Below are 15,236 nucleotides of genomic sequence, written 5' to 3'. Positions count from 1 at the left end.
TATTTTAGTTTTCTTTTTTTCTTTTTATACAGCCAATGAGCCCGGCCAGTACCTAGTCGGGCTCTTTTTCTTTTATTCCCATGAATATTGAAGAAAAATTCTTTATTTGAATATATTTTATTCGAAAAAAAAATATTTGTAAAAATATTTGTAATTAAAAAAAAAATAAGAGATACGGATAGATTCCTATGAGATAAAACCAAAATAAGATAATATAAAAATGTTCTCTTTTCTTACTCCCTCTCTTTTTTCTGGTAACGTAAATTGTATATATATATAACCTTCAGCAAAATAAAAAAATGAAAATTATCCCGTTTTTCAAATTTCATTAGAAGATTCTCTAATGAAACATGTCAATACTCGACTTATTAGAATATTATGCCTCCCATTTCTTTATTTTGTCTGATTGCTTTGTTCAACAAAAGATACAATAATGATATTGTAGCGGGTATAGTTTAGTGGTAAAAGTGCGATTCGTTTCAAGGACCCCCCAAAAGTTAAGGGATCCCCCATTTGATTCATATGCCGATCAAAAACTTTATTTTTTACTTAAAGGGACTCCTTTATACCCCTCGATGAATTATTTGCGGTATAATATACATTATTGTAATTTGTATACAAGAAGAATCAAATCGAATTTGACAAATTGAGTTTTAAAATTATGAAACATAAGTTTTTGGAATTGGATCTATAATCCGAATTTTTTGAGTATTACTAAAGGATCTATGGAGAGAAATATACAAAGTTTCTTTCTAATCGTAACTAAATCTTCCATTTTTTTGCATAGTAAAAATTGAAGCAAAATAGCTATTAAACGATTCTTTTAGTTTACTAGAGACATCGACATTTTTTTAGCTCGACGGAAATTTTCTTCTTTTCCTAAAGATTTTCTGAAATAGAAATAGAGAACGAAGTAACTAGAAAAAAAACATAGATTGTTAGAATATTGCTCTTCTAGAGGGATCATCTAAAAAGCAAGATATTTGAAACCTATTCATACAAAAAGGCTGACATAGATGTTATGGGTCAATTTTTTTTATTGTCCATCTCTTCATTCCGTAAAGGAGCCGAATGAAACAAAAGTTTCACGTTCAGTTTTGAATTAGAGACGTTAAATCAAAATGATGAATCAACGTCGACTATAACCCTTAGCCTTCCAAGCTAACGATGCGGGTTCGATTCCCGCTACCCGCTTCTATTTTATTCTATTTAAATCTATCTTTTTTCTTCGAGAATGAATCTAGAATTCTTAAAGAATTTGTCAATTCTTCATTTTCATTTCTTAATTTAGTTTTAGTTATATATATTCAATTATATTCAATTGATTTTTCTTTTTTATTTTTTTTTTCTTTTATTCTAAATATTTGATTTATTTTATTTTTATAATTTCTAGAATTCTTTATATTTGTTTGATTCTTTAATCTTTTTAATAAGGTTTAGTTAAAAAGGTTAAAGAATCAAATATAAAATAGAAGCGTCCATTGTCTAATGGATAGGACAGAGGTCTTCTAAACCTTAGGTATAGGTTCAAATCCTATTGGACGCAAGTTGTTTGCATATCTAATTTCAACCTTGTCCTTCTATTTTTTTTGATTTATTACATTTTGATTCGAATTCATTATATATAATATTCAAATGAAATAAAAACATATTAAAAGATACTAATTATAAAAATTGGAAAATTGAATTACAAAATTATTTAATGATTCATCAATTTTTTTCTACTTGTTCCTGGAATAAAAAGAGTTCCATCTGTTCTTTAATAGCGTCCTTTAAAAGGGCTTCTGCTTCCCCAGTGAATGTCTTGGTAGAAGATATGATTTCTTTGAATTGAGGTTTATTCGTCTTTAAGTAAGCACGTAACTCAACAAGAAATTTCCTTACCTGTCCAATTTCTAATGAATCAAGATAACCATTCGTTCCGGTATAAATAGTTACTATCTGTTCTTCCACAGTAAGAGGAGCTGATTGGGATTGTTTAAGCAACTCGCGCAATCGTTGACCTCTTGCTAATTGATTTTGAGTAGCTTTATCTAGATCAGAAGCGAATTGTGCAAAAGCTTCTAATTCTGCGAATTGTGCTAATTCCAATTTTAATTTACCAGCTACTTGTTTCATGGCTTTGATTTGAGCCGCCGATCCAACTCTGGAAACTGAAATACCAACATTAATAGCGGGTCTTATTCCAGCATTGAATAGATCGGCCGATAAGAATATTTGGCCATCTGTAATGGAAATTACATTCGTAGGAATATAAGCTGAAACATCTCCCGATTGAGTTTCAACTATTGGTAAAGCAGTCATACTTCCTTCGCCTAACTGAGAACTTAATTTAGCGGCTCTTTCCAAAAGACGCGAATGTAAATAAAAAACATCCCCTGGATAAGCTTCGCGACCTGGTGGTCTTCGTAATAGAAGAGACATTTGCCGATAAGCCTGTGCTTGTTTGGAGAGATCGTCATAAATGATTAAAGTGTGACGTTCACGGTACATAAAATATTCAGCCAGAGCTGCTCCTGTATAAGGCGCGAGGTATTGTAATGTAGCTGGAGAATCCGCTGTTTCAGCTACTACAATAGTGTATTCCATTGCTCCTCTTTCTTGTAAGGTAGTCACCACTTGAGCCACAGAAGATGCTTTTTGACCAACAGCTACATAAACACATATTACATTTTGTCCCTGTTGATTGAGAATTGTATCTGTGGCTACTGCTGTTTTACCTGTTTGTCTATCTCCAATAATTAATTCTCGCTGGCCCCGTCCTATGGGGATCATCGAATCAATAGCAATAAGTCCTGTTTGGAGAGGCTCATATACCGAACGTCTTGAAATAATACCGGGAGCGGGAGATTCTATTAATCGAGATTCCGAAGCTGAAATTTCTCCTCGACCGTCAATTGGTTTAGCCAGGGCATTTATAACACGACTCAAATAAGCTTCACTTACAGGTATCTGAGCAATTCTTCCTGTTGCTTTTACTGAACTTCCCTCTTGTATCAGCAAACCATCACCCATTAATACAACACCAACATTTTTTGATTCCAAATTCAAAGCAATGCCTATAGTACCTTCTTCAAATTCCACCAATTCACCCGCCATTACTTCATCAAGACCATAAATACGAGCAATACCATCGCCTACTTGAAGTACGGTACCAGTATTTACAATTTTTACTTCTGTATTATATTGCTCAATGCGTTCACGGATAATTTTACTAATTTCATCTGCACGAATGGTTACCATGAAAATATCTTAAATTTATTTTTTATAAGAAAAAAATGATGCCTATACTCTATTGTATAATAGAAAGCCTAATCAGTTATTTTTTTATTTCATCATCCCAAACATGCCAATATTAGCACTAACAGTACGTAAATGTAACTCGTTGTTCAAGCAACTATTTAGAGTTCCTAGAGCTCCCTGTAAGGCTTGTTGTAAAACCCGCTGTCGAACTTGATTAATAACTCTTTGTTGTTCAAAATCAATAGCTTCGTTTTTGTAATTTTCTAATTGTTCCAAAGTCGTATAAATTGAATTAATTAAATTCAATTTTTCTCGTTTGATCTCAGAATAGCCATTCACCCGAAACAGATCTGCTTCTGTTTCAACTTTCCTTAAGCGGGCCTGGGCTTTTTCGAGCTGTTCAATGGCGTTTTCCTGTAATTCTTCTGAGTTTCGAATAGTTCTCCAGATTTTCTGTTTTCGATTATCTAATAAATCACGTAATGAAAGTAGACTCTCTTTCCATCCATTTCAAAATGTCTATGATCTCTTCCCGAACCAAACATGAATCTTTCGATTCATTTGGCTCTCACACTCAATTACTTATCGGAAATTTACCAATTTTTTATGTAATGAGCCTATCCTCTCTTCTCTATTCAAAGTGAAAACAATTACCAATATAAGACTAGAATATTCGGAGGACTCTTTTGACCAAACAAATATATGTCAACAAAGTTGTTTTTTTATTCAAATCCAAAGACTTCTTTTGAATTTATACATAGGTCATCCATCGATTACGCATCGTACAAAGGGGAGGTTTAAATTCACCCGTTTTTTATTTCTCGCCATAAATAGGATTCAAGCCATTTTTTTTATCGACATGAGTGTTTTATATCGAAAAAAAATCGAATAATTTTTTTGAAACCGTTTCCTTTCTGTATTAATATAGCGGTAGAAAGAGTACTACACTGCGTATAGACTTCAAACTCTTTTTAACCATGGTAATAGTCCAAAATTTTTGGTAAATAGAGAATCAAAGTGGATTACCAATAAAGCGCGAAATGCTATGGTTCTTTAAGATTTTTCTTAATTTATTCAAAAAAGAAAATGAATTCAGAAGTAATTCGCGGGATTCTGCACATTTTCTTAATTCTAACTAAACTAAAAAGTGCAGTTTGGTTAAATCCAATTTATTCTTTGAAATAAACAACTCGCACACACTCCCTTTCCAAAAAAAACCAGTAGACCTAACACTACACTAAGATTTATTGGATTTGTTGCTAAAATATCGGTATTAAACACGAAACTTCCGGCGGATGGCCAGGAGCCCAAACAAAGGAAAGAATCGGTTATATTTTTCATATGATCTCATCTCCTCTTATGAATAGACTAATTATCTTTCTAATATTCCTATTAGATAGATAATATAATAATCTAATTGGAATATATAATTATAGAATTTGATATAATTTGGATTGGTCAATCAATTGGAAGATTCCCTAAAAGAATGATACTTCTTAGAATTAGATACCAGTTCTTTTATCAATTGCAAAATCTATCTAGTTTGAACACTTTCAAAAAATTATCTTAAAAGAAATAAAATAAAAGAGGGGTTCATTGGACTAAACAAAAAGAAGAAAGAGGGTGAATAAGTATGTGAATACCTTTCAATTAGTCCTTCTCCTGTGTTCTTATCCGAACAGATAAAGAATTGTAGGAGTGAATTATTAATATAATTCGAAAAAGGAAGTCCACATATGTATTTTTATCTTTTTAGGATTAAACAAAAGGATTAGCAAATAAAAGTGCTAATGCTACAACCAGCCCGTAAATTGTTAAAGCTTCCATAAAAGCCAGACTAAGTAATAAAGTACCCCGTATTTTTCCCTCTGCCTCTGGTTGTCGTGCAATCCCCTCTACAGCTTGCCCTGCGGCAGTGCCTTGACCAACCCCAGGTCCAATAGAAGCAAGCCCTACGGCCAATCCAGCAGCAATAACAGAAGCGGCAGAAATAATTGGATTCATGAGAATTTCCTCGTAACCTACATATAAAAGAAAGAAATAGTTAATGATATAATCGACTAATAAATTCTGACTTCATTTTTCAATTACCAAGACTTTTTCAGTTAAAGTAATTAATAAAAATAAGAATTAAAAATTGAAAATAATAGTTATTAAACGAATTACTTCGAGATTTCTTTTTTCGTCTCGAACTACATAGTTTTGGGGGTGAATCTGTATAATCTTTGTTCTTCTCTTACCTTAATTTTGGAATCATTCTTTGAATTCTTCGTTTTTTTATACAATTTCTTTAGTTTTTTAATTTTCAATTCACAATTAGAGCTGAAACGCAAGGACTTTGCTTTTCTATCCCTATAGAAATTGACAGTAATAGCGAGGCCTTTTTTATATAGAAAAGATTAGTTATTTCAGATATATGGTTAGTTCATATAAAACTAGTTCATCTATAATATCATATCACATATACATAGGTTTCTTCTATGCTGTAAACTAATTTTCTTTGTGTTTTAGATTCAATCGAAATTGAAATTCATTCTTTGAAACCTAAAAAACCTTGACTGATCCCCTCACTTCTATTTTTTTTATCATGTTTTTTTTTAAGCTCCCCTTCCCTCTTTTCTTATTCTCTTATCCCATATGGATACAATCAATCTAAATAAATTCATTCGATTTCATTAATGTTTCAAAGAAATATAGGAAATTGGGTGATCTAAATGTTTTTAATTATCTTTTGATCAATTGTTGAATTAAATGTGAATCAAACGAGAATCTACTAACATTCTATATAGTATCTTTTTATCACACATTGTAAACGTAAATATCATACAGAATTCTAATTCTAGCTATTCATTTTTTTTGAATATCCAAACTAATATATACTAATCGAATAGATCTATCTATATCTATCTATATATCTATAGATAGATGTTTATTTTGTAGATTCTATTGAGCCACAATATATGTGTGGCAAGCTAAACAAAAAAGACTATTTTTGAGAAAACTAGTCAATGATGGCCTTCAATGGATTCACCTATATAAGCCGCAGCTAAAGTAGCAAAAATGAGAGCTTGAATACCGCTTGTGAATAATCCAAGGAACATGACAGGTATAGGAACTACTAAAGGTACTAAAGAAACAAGAACAACAACTACTAATTCATCAGCTAATATATTTCCGAAAAGTCGAAAACTAAGGGATAAGGGTTTTGTGAAATCTTCTAATATGTTAATCGGTAAAAGGATTGGAGTTGGTTGGATGTATTTACTAAAATAAGCTAATCCTTTTTTTGAAAGACCCGCATAGAAATATGCAACTGATGTAAGTAAAGCTAATGCAACGGTAGTATTTATATCATTTGTGGGTGCAGCTAACTCCCCATGAGGTAATTGGATGATTTTCCAAGGTAAAAGAGCCCCTGACCAATTAGAAACAAAAATAAATAGAAACAAAGTTCCAATAAAAGGAACCCACGGACCATATTCTTCTCCAATCTGAGTTTTGCTCACGTCTCGAATGAATTCAAGAACATATTCAAATAAATTCTGACCGAAAGTGGGAATGGTTTGCAGATTTCGAATAACTAGAATGGCTGAAACCAATAAGATAGCAATTACAACCCAAGAAGTAATAAGTACTTGGGCATGTACTAGGAAACCCCCTATTTGCCAATAGAAATGTTGACCTACTTCCACAGCAGATATATCGTATAATCTTTTTAATGTGTTGATAGAGCATAATAAAACATTCATATTGTCCTGTCCTCTAAAAAAAGAAGTTGAAAAAAGGGAATTATTTTTATTCAAACATCTCCTTTCCCTTTTGATTTGTCTACTTTCATTTTTGATTTTGAATACCGATACTAATTACATAAAATTTTTGTTTGTTTTCTATTTTCATTTTTGTGCAATTTCTTACTAGTATAGTAAGCGATTCCATAAATCTATGAACCCCTCGAAGCAAATTCAAGAATTTTTTATCTTATTATTAATCAAGAATTTCGTATATATCTAGACCGACCCTCACAAATTGCAAAAACTAATTTGTTAAGAATTAATCGAATTGAGGCTATAGCATCATCATTAGCTGGAATTGAAATATCAGCGAGGTCCGGGTCACTATTTGTATCAATTAAACAAATTGTTGGAATTTCCAAAGTTATACATTCTCGAAGAGCCGTATATTCTTCTTGTTGATCGACGATTATTACAATATCTGGTAAGCCCTTCATATATTTAATGCCGCCAAGATATGTTTCCAATTGAGCTAATTGTCTCTTCAATATAGCGGCATCTTTTTTTGGAAAACTATGAAATCTCCCCGTCTTTTGTTGCATTCTCAAGTCCCTGAACTTTTGAAGTCGTGTTTTTGTAGTATACCAATTCGTTAACATACCGCCGAGCCATTTTTTATTAACATAATGACACCGAGCTCTTATTGCAGCCCGCGCTACTGAATCAGCTGCTTTTTTTTTTGTACCAACAATTAAGAATTGTTTTCCCCCACTTGCTGCATCAAAAACTAAATCACAAGATTCTGATAAAAACCGAGCAGTTCTAATAAGATTTGTAATATGAATACCCTTACGCTTTGCAGAAATATAAGGTGACATTTTAGGATTCCATTTTCTAGTACCGTGGCCAAAATGAACACCAGCTTCCATCATCTCTTCCAAAATTATGTTCCAATATCTTTTTGTCATTTATAATTATCCCCACACTTTTCTTTCATTTCCAAATAGAAATTAGATCAATTTTTTGAAATGAAAGAAAGAGACCCAGTATACTGAAATAGAAAAAAATAAGTGTTCCGAAGGAACCTTCTCTTCTACTGAAAATTTGCCGTTGATAAAAAAAAGATCGGGCCATTTTTTCTATTTCATTGAATATGATTCGTTTATTTATTATGTTTCTTTTATTATACAAAATATATACAAAATAAAGTGACCGGAGATGAATACGACCTTAAGAATCATTATTTTAGGAATTCTTAAATCCTAGATTATTTTGATGTATCACATAAATTCTTTTTTTTGTTTCCGGGGTAATCTTGTTATATTGCCTTTGCTTTGAACGGTATATTATTCTTTTGAATCCAGTACCAACTGGCATCATTCCCCCTAAAACAACGTTCTCTTTCAGACCTTTCAACCAATCTATGCGACCCCGGAGAGCGGCTTTTGATAAAACTCTAGCAGTTTCTTGAAAACTTGCTTCAGATATGAAACTTTGAGTATTCAAAGATGTTTTTGTTATCCCCAATAATAGAACTCGATAGCAGATCGACTCTTCTAAGGAACGCCCAGCTCGTTCGGCCCGCAACAATCCAATTAGTTCGCCAGGCAAAAAAACATTAGACATTCCATCTTCTGAAACCAATACTTTTGATGTTATTTGACGCACAATAATTTCTATATGTCTATTATGAATGTGAACTCCCTGGGATCGATAAACTTTTTGAATTTGATTAACCAAAGAAATACGACTTTGCGCTATAGTTAGCTCAGCACTAATGAAGAATCCCCAAGGAATGCCAAGAATTCTTGTTATACGCCCATTCCAAGTATCCACTCTCTTTTCTAGGTTTATGGATATTGAATCAATCGAACGAACTTCCAATACCTGTTCTACTTTTGGAAGACCTTGTGTTATATCACCTGATCTCGATTTTTGATATATAAATGTAACTAATATATCTCCTTCAGAAAGTATTTCTCCATAATGACCATGAACAGTTGTTCCAGGAGTCGCCAAATAAGGGTTAGCCGATCTTATTCCTACAGAATCCATTTGAACAGTTAGAATTTGACCCGATTTAAGGTGTGGTTCATTTTTCGTTTGAACTATACATACATTTTCGCAAATAAATTGACCAAGACTTATTATGGGAAACGTTTTTTTTTCACAATAATTATGATGGAAAAAATGCCAATTCAAATAGAATGGATTTAAAAGGATGTTACTAGATAGATCAGATTTATAAATGATCTCGTTTTCGTCTATTAAATAATATTTTAATACTTGAAAAGTTTCTTTTAATTTGTCAAGTTGCCCGTTTTTATTTATCGAGATCTGATTATTAGTAATTAAAAGGTAAAAATAAAAATGGGCAACTTGAAGGGCTATTCCTAAAGGACCTAACGAATTTTGAATTGGAATCAGAGGATCTCTTTGAATTGGATTTATTTCTTCTTTTATCCCATTGTAATATTTTCCATCGTGGAATGATCGTATTTGAAAACAATTCGATGATGACAAAATTATTAAAGATCGGCATTTCTCATTTCTATTCAACAACATATGAATAGTTCCATGATTTTGACTAAGTGATTGTTGAACTTTTTCCCTCGGATCTATAAAAAAAAATGGATTGATGTTGGTCCAGTCCGACTCATTATCCAAGATAAATCTTGAACCGAGCGGATCTTTCCTTTTTCTTATATATGAAATATGGGATTTTCCTAAGTCCATTTTTAAGAAATATCTAACCAAACCTTTTATACTTAGTTCAACAAAAGAAGCATGCCCTTTTTCGATAGAAGACAATTTTTTGTCTTGATCCCAATTTAAGACTAAACAAGTCCGAACTAATTGAATACTTGTATTAGAATTAGAAATTCCCCGAATTGATTTTCCATTTCCAGAAAGAATATAATGAATAATTTGAAGTTCCAAATTATCTCTTTCTTGTAACATATCTTGGGAAAAAAATTGGATTAAATTGATCCTATCTTCTATTTCATATAAAATGACCGGTCGAACCAAAACAAAATACTTTTTTTTCATAATTGTGATCCATTGAGCATAGATCCAATTTTTCATTTTTTTTTTTGATCCTTTTGAATTTTTTTTTACCGTTCTCGGTGGTATCAACATGGCACTGTGCCGGGATATCTTATCCATTTCTCCGGGAAAATAGATATTCCCGGAAAATATTTTTAATTGAATCTTTTTTTTTTTCTTCTCCAATCGAACCAACCCGCTTACTTGACTTCTTATATTTACAGTGATTGGTGTATCTACTTCAATAATACTATTGTTCCGTACCATTATGGAAGAAAATTCTGGTAAAATATACACTTCTTCGGGAATGAAAAAAAATTGATCTACTTTAATTTGGTATTTTGTCTTAAATTCTTGAATTCCTGGATACTCGATTAAAAAATCCTCTTTTTTAAAAATGTAATTTATATCAATAGTCCTATATTTAGTAATACCCGAGCTCTGTGTTCGGTATTGAGGATCATCGAAATAAGCAAAAATACTATTTCTACGAAAAATACCATGGATTGGTATTTCAATCGAGATACTGGAATCTAACATTAGTGCTTTGTCTCGTTCTTGAATCGATTGGAATTGAAATGGAATAATGAATCGATTTCTCCGCCTCTTTGCTAATAAATCCGTAGTATCGTGAAAAATAGCAGGATGTGTAAAATGACAATGATCTTTACATAGGATTTGATTATTTTTTGAATAATCTGAAATCCTTCTTTCTTTTTTTTCAGAAGGAGTGAAACGAAACAAATTATGTCTTACTTTATTATTACTTGCTAAATGGTTACAAATATCTCTTTCTCCTGTAGAAAGATAATGAATGTTCAATTGATCTTGATCTTTTCGGGTTGAAAAAGAGACTGAAGCGGATCTGTCTGATTTTCCTGATAAAATCCATAAATGACTTGTTTTTGGTAAGATATGGACATTACTATATTTAAATTCTGATGCATGATACACATCCGTACTCCAATGCATTTCTCCTTCTAAGTCAGAATAAACATGTTTTCGAACTTTTTCTTTTAAATTAAAAGTATATGTTCCTGCGAGAATCTCGGCAATCACTTGTTCTGATTTTACATATTGATTATTTTGAACTAATAGAAAACTTTTTGGTGGAATAGTCACATTATGTATAATGTCACCATTTTCAATACTAACATACAAGTCTATATAACATAGAAAAGCAGGATGCCCGTGACGTGTACGTGTAGGATGAACCAAATCCTCATTGAATTTAATTTTTCCATTATAAGGTGCTCGCACCTGTTCGGCAGTCCCCCCTGTGAATACTCCGCCAGTATGAAAAGTTCTTAATGTTAATTGAGTGCCCGGTTCTCCAATGGATTGGCCCGCAATAATACCTACAGCTTCTCCTAATTCCACCAAGTGACCTTGAGTAGGACTTTGACCATAACACAATCGACAGATCCAAGATGTATTCCTACAGGTAAAAGGAGTTCGTATAGATATTGGTTGTGTTTGAAAGGTTTTCAATCGATTGAAAAGTCCAATTCCAATATCTTGATTTCTAATGGCAATGCATCGTGAACCTCTGTATATATCGTCTGCTAATACACGACCAATTAATGTTTGTGTCCAACTACTTTCCGGCATCGTTTCATTCTGGGTATTTACTGAAATTCCTCGAATGGTACCACAATCTGTTCGACGTATAACAATATGTTGAACCACTTCAACAAGTCTACGTGTAAGATATCCAGCATCTGATGTTCGTACAGCAGTATCTACAACCCCTTTACGAGCTCCGTAGCAAGAAATTATATATTCTGTTAAAGATAGCCCTTCGCGTAAATTGCTTTGAATAGGTAAATCAATCATTTGTCCTTGTGGATCCGACATTAATCCTCTCATACCTACTAATTGGTGTACTTGAGATGCATTTCCTCTAGCTCCCGAAAAGGACATTATATGGACTGGATTAAAAGGATCGGTCATTCTAAAATTAGGATTCATTTCTTGTCGAAAATATTCACTTGTAGCATACCATATCTCAATGGATTGGCGTAATTTTTCTACTGCATGTACATTTCCATAATGATGCTGTTTTTCCAAAATCAAATTTTGGTGTTCAGCATCTCGGACTAGCCATCCTTTCGAAGGTATTGTTAAAAGGTCATCAATTCCTAATGAAATGGATGTAGCCGTAGCTTGGCGGAATCCCAGAGTCTTGACTTGATCCAGGATATGTGATGTATATGCCATTCCGAAGTGATCTATTAATCTGCTAATAAGTCGTTTAATGGCAGTTCCACCTATCACTTTATTGTGAAACATTAGATTGGTCCGTTCTGCCATAAGTACCTCCCTATTCCACTCAGTGGGATTCATTCAGTTCAACAATGGATTTGAGTCAATGATTGAAAAACTGCCTTTTCTTTATCTTAATTTGTGTAGAAATTGAGAAATTAAAAAACTAAGATCCTTGTTAAATGTTAAATCATGAAGATTTGAATTTACACCAGTATCATAAATTTGTTTATCTTAGATACAACCATCTATATGATTAGATACCATATGAATAGGCTCGGCAAAAACCTTGTACAGCTTCTTCGATTTCTCGATAAAAAGAAATATGACCTACGTTGGTTCGAATGTAAATAGAACGAATTTGTTTTTTTGTACTTCTTACTACTAGATAATGCCCATAAATTTCATGATAGGTGCCTAAAGATTCATAGTGAACTTCGATAGGAACTTCTCTTGACGAAATAATGCGTAGATCTAGTCGCCACCGGAGCCACAAAGGACTATCGAAGGTTATTCTTTTCTGTTGATAAGCTCCAATTGCATCATAGGAATTCCAAAAAAAAGGTTCTTTTTTTTTCGTATACTTATAGTTTTTTTGGGGAATTCTTTCATTTTTCAAATTTCTGCAATTACGTGGATTATACCTATTTGAAGAAATACCCCGACGATTCCCATTCGTTAATATGTAAAGTCCAATAAGCATATCTTGAGTTGGTACAGAAATTGGATCCGCGATAGCTGGAGACAAGAGGTTTGTATGAGAAAACATAAGTAAACGTGCTTCTGCTTGAGCTTCTAAGGATAAAGGCACATGAACAGCCATTTGATCGCCATCAAAGTCTGCATTGAATCCCTTACAAACTAATGGATGCAAACAAATAGCACGCCCCTCTACTAAAATGGGTTGGAATGCCTGTATACCTAATCTATGCAGAGTAGGTGCTCTATTTAGCAATACGGGATGTCCCTGCATAACTTCTTGAAGTATTTCCCATACAATCGGTTCTTTTTGCCGAATTTTACTCTTAGCAATTCCTATGTTGGAAGCAAAATGTTTTCGAATTAGATCACGAATTAGAAATGTCTGGAAAAGTTCTATTGCTATTTCGCCGGGCAATCCACATCTATGTAATGAAAGTGATGGACCTACAATAATGACAGAACGACCTGAATAATCAACCCGTTTCCCAAGTAGGGTCTCGCGAAATCTTCCCTCTTTACCCTCGATTATATCAGAAAAAGATTTGTAAACCTTATTATGACCGTCCCTCATCGGTTGTCCGCGGATTCCATTATCAAGAAGTGTATCCACGGCTGCTTGTACCAATTTCTCCTGACATATTACTAATTCTCCTGGAGTAGATCTACTTGTTGTTAATAGATCGATAAGAGTATTATTCCGATAGATAACTCTTCTATATAGTTCATTAATATCTGAGCTCATTAATTTGCCCCCATCTATTTGAATAATCGGTCTCAATTCGGGAGGAAGAACTGGTAAGAGACATAAAACCATCCATTCTGGTTCTATATTTGTTCGTATAAAATGCTTAGCTAATTCTATACGCCGAACCAAAAAATTCTTTCTTCTTCCAACTTTTCGATCTTCCCATTCGTTTTCATTGTCCGGGGATCCCTCTTTCCCTAATTCTTTCCATTCTATCAACGAATAATCCATAATAATTCTCAAATCCAGATCGGCTAATTGTTCTCGGATAGCAACAGCTCCGCTTGAAATTTCTCGATTTCGAAATATATCAAAACCTCGGGTAGTAAAAAAAAGTGGTATGCTGTGTTTCCAAGATTGGATTTCATATTCGAATGAACCTCGTAATCGTAAGAAAGTGGGTTTTTTAACTACGGGTCTAGCAAACGAAAAATTTAGATAGGATCCAATCCAATAAGATCTCCCCCTTTCAAAATCGGACATGAAGGTTTCCTCTCATCCGGCTCAAGTATTTATACAAAATAAAAAAAACAAAGGTTTTTCATTTTCAAATTCTATCAAATTCGATAAAAAAATTCTAATCTAAAATAAAAAAGGTTTACTCTTTACTCAAGTTCTCAATAAATCCCAATTAACATTTCATTGACGGATTCTTTTTTTCTTATTGATTTTCTTAATTAATTATCCAATTCTAATTTCAGATAGAAAAGAAAAGTAAGATTCTTGAGTAGTCTACCCCCCTTCGAATGCGGAATCTCCTTAATTTGATTAATTCATTAAAACGAAATTGAAATATTCAATAACGGAGTATTCCAAAATTCATAAGAGATTTATTTGTCTATGTATTATTGCATTCGATCTTTTAGGTCCAAACGCCGCCTCGATAGTTATGTCAGGCTGTCCTTAAGCCTATAAGCGATATATAGACTTTAGCAACCACGATATATTATTTGAAACATAATTTCAGTTCTTTCTAAAAAAAAAGATAGAATAGCTAATTCTACAAGAAAAAAGATTGATTTTTTTTCACGAGGTGGGTAGAGTTAGAAATTTAGATTTAGAATTTCATCTTTTTTTTGTTACTGAATTGACCCTAGACCAATTCCCTTTTTATTAGGGAGTTTTTAATACATCCATAATTCTGAGCTTCATGTTATTCAGCCCAATAGACATGTCAGATTCAGGGCATCCCAATTAAATGAAATGACAGTTTCTCATTTGGAATCTGTACAATAAAAATTTTTATCAAATCACACATCGCCGTATACTAGACTTTCTAATTCTTTTAGAGGTTTATCTAAAAGATTTGCGATATAACTAGGAAGACGTTTCAAATACCACGCATGAGTTACTACACATGCCAGTTTTATATAGCCCATTTGATATCTACGTATTCGAGAATCTATAAATTCTACTCCGCATTGTTCACAAAATTTTGGGTCGTCCTTTTTATCTCTGATTACTCGATAATTTCCACAAGCACAAATCCCACTTTTGATAGG

At 32.8% G+C, this 15,236-nt stretch overlaps 1 non-coding gene across 1 annotated transcript; it reads left to right on the top strand.

The window, feature by feature from the left end:
* Positions 1 to 1,474: 1,474 nt before the first annotated feature.
* Positions 1,475 to 1,546, top strand: TRNAR-UCU (transfer RNA arginine (anticodon UCU)). The gene has a single exon. It is a non-coding gene; the product is annotated as a tRNA-Arg (tRNA).
* The last annotated feature ends 13,690 nt before the right edge of the window (positions 1,547 to 15,236 follow it).

This window comes from Vigna unguiculata, unplaced genomic scaffold (assembly GCF_037176805.1).
Source record: "Vigna unguiculata cultivar grain cowpea cultivar isolate G323 ecotype 2 unplaced genomic scaffold, ASM3717680v1 ptg000065l, whole genome shotgun sequence".
Lineage (NCBI taxonomy): Eukaryota > Viridiplantae > Streptophyta > Magnoliopsida > Fabales > Fabaceae > Vigna > Vigna unguiculata.
This window is presented reverse-complemented; position numbering and strand designations above follow the sequence as displayed.